The sequence below is a fragment of the Haliotis rufescens genome, unplaced genomic scaffold, assembly GCF_023055435.1.
Source record: "Haliotis rufescens isolate VD_foot unplaced genomic scaffold, xgHalRufe1.0.p SCAF_14, whole genome shotgun sequence".
Taxonomy (NCBI): domain Eukaryota; kingdom Metazoa; phylum Mollusca; class Gastropoda; order Lepetellida; family Haliotidae; genus Haliotis; species Haliotis rufescens.
The window spans coordinates 32,914,241-32,923,302 of NW_025963824.1; the positions used below are offsets into that span (position 1 = coordinate 32,914,241).

Here is a 9,062-nt window from a genome sequence, read left to right on the forward strand (position 1 = left end):
TTGATGAGCAATGGATGGTCGGATGGTGGTTGGAATGGATTGATGATGGATGGACGGATGGTTGTTGGAATGGATTGATGAGCAATGGATGGTCGGATGGATGTACGGGTGGTTGTTGGAATGGATTGATATGCAATGAATGGTCAGATGGTTGTTGGAATGGAATGATGAGCAATGGATGGTCTGATGGATGGACGAATGGTTGTTGGAAAGGATTGATGAGCAATGGATGGTCGGATGGATGGACGAATGGTTGTTGGAATGGATTGATGAGCAATGGATGGTCGGATGGATGGACGGATGGTTGATGGAATGGATTGATGAGCAATGGATGGTCGGATGGATGCACGGGTGGTTGTTGGAATGGATTGATGAGCAATGGATGGTCGGATAGGTGGTCGTATGGTTGTTGGAATGGATTGATGAACAATGGATGGTCGGATGGATTGATGCATGGACTGATGGATGGATATCATACAGCATAAATATCTCCGGGATAACACAGGCCCCTTCTGCTCCGTGGGGAAAGCATCGCCTTGATGTGAAGGTCACCACGTCACAACCCATACCTGCTGACAGGAGACAGAGCGACACGCCCTAAGAGAGGGGCGTGGAGCAATTCATTAACAATGTCACTACAGTAAACCAATGTCATGCTGCCTCGAAAACATGTGGGCGGGCATTACGTCCCTGCAACTGCACTAAGGCGAGAACATGATCTCAAACATGTCGTCCTGGTGGTGTACATCACTCAAACAGCCATTAACAATGATGAGTTGTGTTCTCCCATGACTTACGATACCATGTCATACCGTTACACGTCCACCCTTAAACTGACGACGCTGAGTAACGCAAGCGTCGTTAAAACGTTCTCCTGTACGCATGTAGAACCTTGCACGACCACCGGAGCTGACCAGATGAAACCTGGACTCATCTGTGAACAGCATACAGGTGAGGTGAGGTGAGGTGAAATGCGGTTTAACGTCGCATCCAAGATTATTGCACTTATATAGCGACGTGCATGCACGTGTGTGCGTGTGGCTGCTTGTACTGGTCCGGACTGATGCCGATTTATGGTGCTAGCACACTGAGATACCATGCTGCAATTTAACATGAATACCCCACTCAGACATAGTATACTGACTCCGAGCCGACCAGTCCTTGTTTTAGCCCCTTAATGCCGAGCGCCAGGCAGGGTAACAACAAGTACCATCGTTTAACGTCTTTTGGTATGACGCGTCAGGGGATCGAACCCCAGACATTCCGCTCTCCGGGCGGACGCTCTACCACTAGACCACGGAGGCGGGCGAACAGTATACAGTTTTGTCTTCTGAACCTCATGCTGTCTGCATGGAACTAGGCGTCCCTGTCGGTGACGTAGAAACAACATTGGGCTTGTCGCTGGACATCTAGGCCGGATGTTGTGCTCCCTCAGACTAACTGGCCTCAAATTATCAAACCTGTGAATGTGGCGGTTTTCTTTTGATGCACCGACCGAATACGTTTGTCTTGTTGACGTGTCATCACACGTGGATGACCGGCCTTTGAAAAGCTTTGAAGAGTGTTGTCCTACTGTAGATAACGTCTCCAAAGAGATTAAATTATGTTTCGATGAAATTAAAATTATGTCTCATACCTTCTTGCAGACGTTGATGTTCACTAAGCCGTTGCATAGGGTAAGATAAGTGGGTTTTTTATGAGCACCTGATAACTAAACAATTATTGTGTGCTGTTCATATTGAAAAAAAACACGTGTATGAATATCATGCTCCCGACAAACACACAAACATACAAATTGTGAATCACAAAGTAAAGTCGAGAAGAAGTCCTGATGAACTGAACTGAACTGAAAGGAGCATTATTTAATTTCAAAATAAATGTGCATTTATTGAACTTTATAGGGAGCACGGTTACTTTTTTTGCGCTAGTATATGAACAAACTCAGAATATTCATTATTCACAGTGTGTGTCAGTGTATCATTGTTGGTATTAGGGGGTTAAAGTTTTATTATTGGTATTAGTGAAGGAGCAGTAGCAGTAGTAGTAGCAGTAGTAGTAGTTGTAGCAGTAGCAGAAGTAGTAGCAGCAGTAGTAGTAGAAATATAGCAGTATAATTGTTTGTTTGTTTGTTTGTTTGTTTGTTGTTTAACTCAGCAATATTCCAGCTATATGACGGCGATCTGTAAATAATCGAGTCTGGACCAGATAATCCAGTGATTGATATCATGAGCACCGATCCACGCAATTGGGACACAATGATATTATCAACCAAGTCAGCGAGCCTGACCACCCGATACCGTTTCTCGCCTTTTACGACAAGCATAGTCGCCTTTTACGGCAATATGGGTTGCTGAAGACCTATTGTACCCCGGATCTTCACTGGTATTATTGTTAGTAGAACGATATTAGTAATTTTGGAAATAAGCTATAAATAGATGTTTAGCTAGTCTAGTTTGTCTGATTAGTTCGTAGTAGTATCTATTTTGGAATAAGCATAGTTTTTGGGGTTTAAACGTATTTTAAGTGATGTAATAAATGCTTAGAAATGTAATATATCTGTGTGGCTTCAATACGTGACGACCCGTGAAGATTTCGGGGTAGAATAGGTCTTCAGCAATCCATGATATGCCGTAAAAGGCGACTATGTTTGTCGTAAAAGGCGACTAACGGGATCGGGTGGTCAGGCTCGCTGACTTGGTTGATACATGTCATCGAATCCAATTGCATGGATCGATGCTCATGATGTCAATAACTGGATTGTCTGGTCCAGACTCGATTATTTTACAGACCGCCGTCATATAGCTGGAATATTGCTGAGTGCGGCGTTAAACAACAAACAAACAAACATCAATACGTGACAAGCAATATACATACCTCTCAGCATATTCCTTGAGATAAAGAACTTGGTTGTGAATGGTTAGAAAGAAGGTTTCTTTGTCAATCTTCTGAATAGCATGTTGGTCACCCAGTGGATCTTGCCTCTGGCTTATGACAGTCTTTGTGTCGGAGTCGACCCAATAAAGTCGTTTATCTGCACATAAATATATATTTGTGTTTGAAAAGTGGATCAATATGAAATGGTTCTAGTATTAACTGTGTAATCTATGAAGGTTGGTTGGTTTATTGTTTAACGCTGCACTCAGCAATATTCCAGCTATATGACGGCGGTCTGTAAATAATCGAGTCTGGACCAGACAATCCAGTGATTAATGTCATGAGCATCGATCCTCGCATTTGGGATCGATATCATGCATCAACCAAGTCAGCGAGCCTGACCACCGGATCCCGTTTGTCGCCTTTTACGACAAGCATAGTCACCTTTTATGGCAAGCATTGGTTGCTGAAGACCTATTCTACCCCGGAACCTTCACGGGTCGTAATCTATGAAGGGAGGGGAATAAGAACAAGCAGCTGAGTTAATAAAAACCGTTGTTTTGGTGGTGGTGGTGGTGGTGGTGGGGGGGGGGGGGGTCATCAAATACTTGCTGGATTTATCAAACTTCCAGGTCAGGTTTGTATCATTAACGTGTTTTCCGCATGAAATGAAATAAGACACTTATAGAATGAAGCGGAAAGGGAAGCTTATTTTTGTTAAACTATTCAATCTCTTATTTCGACTTAAATCATCATGCTAGACAGGCAGAGACTTATACCAGTAAGCAACCCAGCATCCAACCTACCGGCTTCATTGTAAAAAATGTCTCCAGGCTGTCTATCATGTATTTCCTCGAGACCCTTGCCATCGTAATCAATCACAGACATCGACCCCAGATCTGCAAAATATATTAATCTGAAATACAAAATATAAATTGTCAATGCAAGAGAATAACAAGTCTAGATTATCCGCCAAAACAGATTAAGATTTGGCGTAAAGGTCAAAATACCTGTGAAATGTATGTATTTATTGCCTGACGCACTTAACCTAGGTTGACAGTCGGCAGGTAGTTACATGTAGTTGCATAAACCCTCTCAAACAAACCCTCCTGAACTGTCGAGCAGTTCAAACAACCTTTACACTGACAAAACTTATGTTGTTTACTACATGTTATTTGTTATGATACCAGCTGCTACAAAAATAAAGATTTATTTCACACGATGTTGCTACTTTTTAAAAATAAATAGAGTGTTCTAGTTTTGGGATCACTGTCCTTTCGAACGGGGTGATTCTAATAAATAAATAAAATATGGGATAAACATGCTCGTTAAGAGTAAATTGTCATTGGAAACACTTTTTTTTAAATTTTAAATTGTCGAAACGTCTATTTTTGTCATATTGATCACGATTTACTTATAAACTCGGGGCGGTCGGGTAGCCTAGTGGTTAAACCTCGTTCGTCACGCTGAAGACCTGGGTTCGATTCCCTACATGGGTACAATGTATGAAGCCCATTACTTGTGTCCCCCGCCGTGATATTGCTGGAATATTGCTAAAAGCGGCGTAAAACCATACTCACTCACTCACTTATAAACTCAAACAATGTTTTTACCACAATGATCATCACTGTATTTCAGAGCTACTGAAAACGACGACATTCAAAGTGTTTAGGGATAGTCTGATACGTTATGTACTCTTCAGCCAAATTTTAAAATAAGCAGCTTTAACATAAAGCTCTTCATAATCAACACTGATAGAAAACGAGAACGTTATCTTACATGCTCACGTTAATGGGTGGTGTAATGGAAAATGGACAAAGCTTGACAATGACCTAACTCACCTGAGAATGAAAGCCAGATTGTCATTTTCAAATATTTTCACAAGAATATGTTTAAACTTTTTTAATAATATTGTTTATTTTCATGTACATTAAATCGTGAAATGAATACTCGTACAACGATTTTGGTTCTGGTGCTTCCAGGTGTAATGTTGGCGTTTTCCCGATTAACTTTTGTCTTGAATTTGACATGAATTAAAACAAAAACGCATCGTATCGGCTCATGTATCACACCTGAATCATGGACTAAAACTATTTGTGAAATTATTGCCTTGTTATTGTAATTATTGTAATAAACGTGACCTGTACGTTTCATCCTGTTTAATCGGCACATGCCAATTTCGTATGGATGATGTGCTGCAAGCGGTGCCTTACTTTAGACGGCGTTGGTACAAGAAAACTCATTTGAGGATTTGAACATCGACAAGGTCGGAAATAGGTATGAAACCCCCTGGGACACTCCGGCACACGCCTATTTGACGGCGTTGGTACAAGCAAACCCTTTGAGGATTCGAACAAGGGCGAATGGGACACTCCGGCACATCCCAGGTTCGTAGCGGCGATCCCCGCCCGTCACAACGCCCGTCCTTAGCAGATCTGGGGTTACCGACAGCGTTGGTGAGATCAAACCATTTGAGAATGTGAACATAGACGAGGTCGGATATGGGTTTAGAACACCCTGGAACACTCCAGTTCACGCCAGTTTCGCCTTACTTTTGACGGTATTGGTACAAGCAAACCCTTTGAGCATTCGATTATGGACCAATTCTCAACGCCCATCCTCAGCAGAGCTCGGGTTACCGCCTTGGGCGGACCCGTCTGCACAGTGCACAACCCATGCCGAGTCGGCGCGGCCCGCCTCACCAATCAATCAATCAGTTTATTCTCAAAATCCACAAAAGGTGGTATAACAGCAAATTACAATAAATAATTATATATATGTACAAATAGCAGACAAGTTGGCAGTTAATAGCAACATGTGATTACCGATCATGTTTAATAATAATGGACATTTTTACAATAAATCTCGATAAATTCTTTAGATCCTGTGTGTTTGTTGTTGATAAGAGTTTTACCAATTTTTATAATATTTGGCCATTCTGTATAATATGATGATAGAAATGTTTGCCTCTCTCTTTTAAAACAAATTACATCTGAATATGTTGTGAAATTCATTAGCAATAGATAGAGAATTGCATAATTTACAGGTTCTATTTTCCTTTGGAATATTTTTCATTTGGTAAATAATGATTACAGGTTCGAAATCGTAGTATTGGAATTGATATTCGTTTTGGCAACAGAAGATACTTATCGAGAACCGGAGTGTCCTATAAATGTTTATAATATAATCTTTCAGAAATAGAAGTAACGTCACTTCTCGATTTCTGAAGAAATTGATCTTTAAGTATTAGCTCTTCTTCTGACACTAGCCACTTTGTTGTGCAAATTGACGGATTGTTAAATACATAAGATAATCCAATACTGTCTAGTATATCCATAACACACCTAACCCAGGGATCGTTTGATGCAATAGTCTTAAAAGCTTGTTCCTATTAAGTGCCAAATATTGATATAACAGCTGTGAAGGTTTATTCACATCAGATTGATATGTTAATTTTGCCAGAAAGATATCATTCGTTTACAAATTATTATTCTTAATGGTAGCCTACCTAATTCGCCATATATCACATAAAGAGGAGTTGAATTTCTTAATCCTGTGATAAGTCCGAGGAGTTTGAGGTGTATTCTTTCTATAATTTCTAAGTTTTCCAAGCCCCAGATTTCTGAACCTTTAGGTAATATTGGTAATACCATCGTATGAAAAGTTGATAAAACACAGTCCAAAGGTAAATTTAAATGTCTTGATTTTTTTAATCAGACAAAACATTGCTTTCGATGCACTGAGGGACTTAAGACCAGTTTTCTATTCGCTGAGATGGTTCTCCTGACTCGGGCACGCCCGCCTCAACTGTACCTGCCCAAAGCGGGGCTGGGATTCCTGTCTTTGGCTGCGTTTTAATTTTCCGCAAGTACGGCAGTAAACTCCATTCACTCATTTAAGTCACTGAAGCGCATTCGTTTAGCGCGTCATTTTTGTGTCGTCTATGGCCACCATTGTGAAAGCACTGCTTCTCGTCTACTCAGTTGCCCTATTATGTTCAATTTGTGTATGCATATGTAGATAGTTCCACAGAAATTCCAAGGCCGTGCGTACGTTTGTGCTTGCGTGTTACTTTGAGCCCGCTATTGCTACATGCAACTATATTTTCTTCTTGCCATCATACATTGCTGGAACATTTCTTATTAATGTCTGTTTGTTTGTTGTTTAACGCAACACTCAATACACAGCTCACAGCAATATTCCAGCTATATTCCAGCGGTCTGTTAATAATCAAGTCTGGACCAGACAATCCAGTGACTGACATCACGAGCATCGATCCACGCAATTGATGTGACGTCAAGACGTAAGGTTGCTCTTGAGTTGGTTGGTTGGTTGGTTTGTTGTTGAACGCCGCACTCAGCAATATTCCAGCTATATGACGGCGGTCTGTAAATAATCGAGTCTGGGCCAGACAATCCAGTGATTAATATCATGAGCATCGATCCACGCAATTGGGATCGATGACATGCGTCAACCAAGTCAGCGAGCCTGACCACCGGATCCCGTTAGTCGCCTTTTACGACAAGCGTAGTCACCTTTTACGGCAAGCATGGGTTGCTGAAGATCTATTCTACCCGGGAATCTTCACGGGTAGAAAATCTAATGACAGTGTGCAGACACGTACACTTTGCGTGGGGTCTGTCCGGATGCTTACACATTCGTATTGTTGTTCGTATGATTTTTTGTATAGGTATCTTTCCGACAGTCAAATGTAAAACGGTAAATGGGTGATTCTGAATAAAACAGAGAGGTTGAGTATTTTTTTACCTGTTTCTTCCATCAACTGCCAACTGCCAAATGAAAGTGTCGTTGTGTAGAGATTGTGTTTTCCCTCCTTTGATAGTTGAGCGAGAAAGTTCCTTTCTTGTAGCCGAAATCAGTATGCGTCCAGGAAGGTCGAACTTAAAGTACTCGACTCTTGTTTCTGTCAATGTATGCATATGCTGTGACAACCAATCAAGCATCAATGATCATGTTGAAAACTTAGTTGTTGGTCTCTTGACTGTGAAATATTCAGAATCATTTATTGTTTTATTCCGTCAAAGATCACAGGTCTGAAGGACATAATATTGTCAATATAAATTTGATAAATGACATCATGACATATCACATGGAATTAAATTTGATAAATGACATCATGACATATCACATGAAATTAAATTTGATAAATTACATCATGACATATCACATGGAATTAAATTTGATAAATTACATCATGACATATCACATGGAATTAAATTAGATAAATTACCTCATGACATATCACATGGAATTAAATGCATGGAAATTAAAACATTTGAAATATGTGCCACCATAAAAAGCAGCAGAAAATCCTGAACTTGCCCTAACAAACATTTTTACGACTAATAAAAACATCCGTTCTATTAATGCCACACAGTGAAAACAGACTGACAATGAAGACACAGTTACGATTAGCAACTGCCCAACAACAAATACAATCTTAAAACAAACAATACACATATGTGAACAGAGTTTGGATTGTACATAATCTTTGTAAAATACATCGGCTTACTCTCAGCGGACAAACCCGTGAAGATTCAGGGATAGAATGCTTGCCGTAAAAGGCGACTAACGGGATCGGGTGGTCAGGCTCGCTGACTTGGTTGATACATGTCATCGATCCCAATTGCGTGGATCGATGCTCATGATATTAATCACTGGACTGTCTGGTCCAGACTCGATTATTTACAGACCGCCGTCATATAGCTGGAATATTGCTGAGTGCGGCGTTAAACAACCAACCAACTAACCAACCCAGGGGAAGTCTTCTGTACCCCATGTGCACCAACACCCTTATCAACGGCAACAGTTGCACCAGGATGCCTGCAGGATTTTGCACTGTAGCCAAACTTTGACAATCCTGCATCTCGAACTCCTTCCTGAGTAACTCGATCGATATGCTGGTGCTATTCAGAGCATGACAGGGCTTTGATAATGTTAGAAACACAGCTTTAAGAGCCGGGTGCACTGAAGCAGTCACATCAATGTGAGGTAACGATGGAGAGACGTGTCACAGCTTCTTGCTATGAGAAGGTGACAAACTCACTTGAAAACCTGAGAGCCGTGTGTCATTCTTAATGCCTAATAAAGTAATAACAGCACTGCCATTGTCCTTTAGCTGTATTTCATTGCATGTGAATAGTTGCTTTCCTACATCCTTGTGACAG

The 9,062-nt window shown here is 40.9% G+C and overlaps 1 long non-coding RNA gene across 1 annotated transcript; it reads right to left on the reverse strand.

Annotated features, from left to right (window-relative positions):
- Positions 1–2,884: 2,884 nt before the first annotated feature.
- LOC125379272 lies at positions 2,885–7,777 on the reverse strand. Its single transcript, XR_007220658.1, has 3 exons — positions 7,642–7,777; positions 3,681–3,790; positions 2,885–3,031 (listed from the first exon to the last, which is right to left on the reverse strand). It is a non-coding gene; the product is annotated as an uncharacterized LOC125379272 (long non-coding RNA).
- Between the last annotated feature and the right edge of the window lie 1,285 nt (positions 7,778–9,062).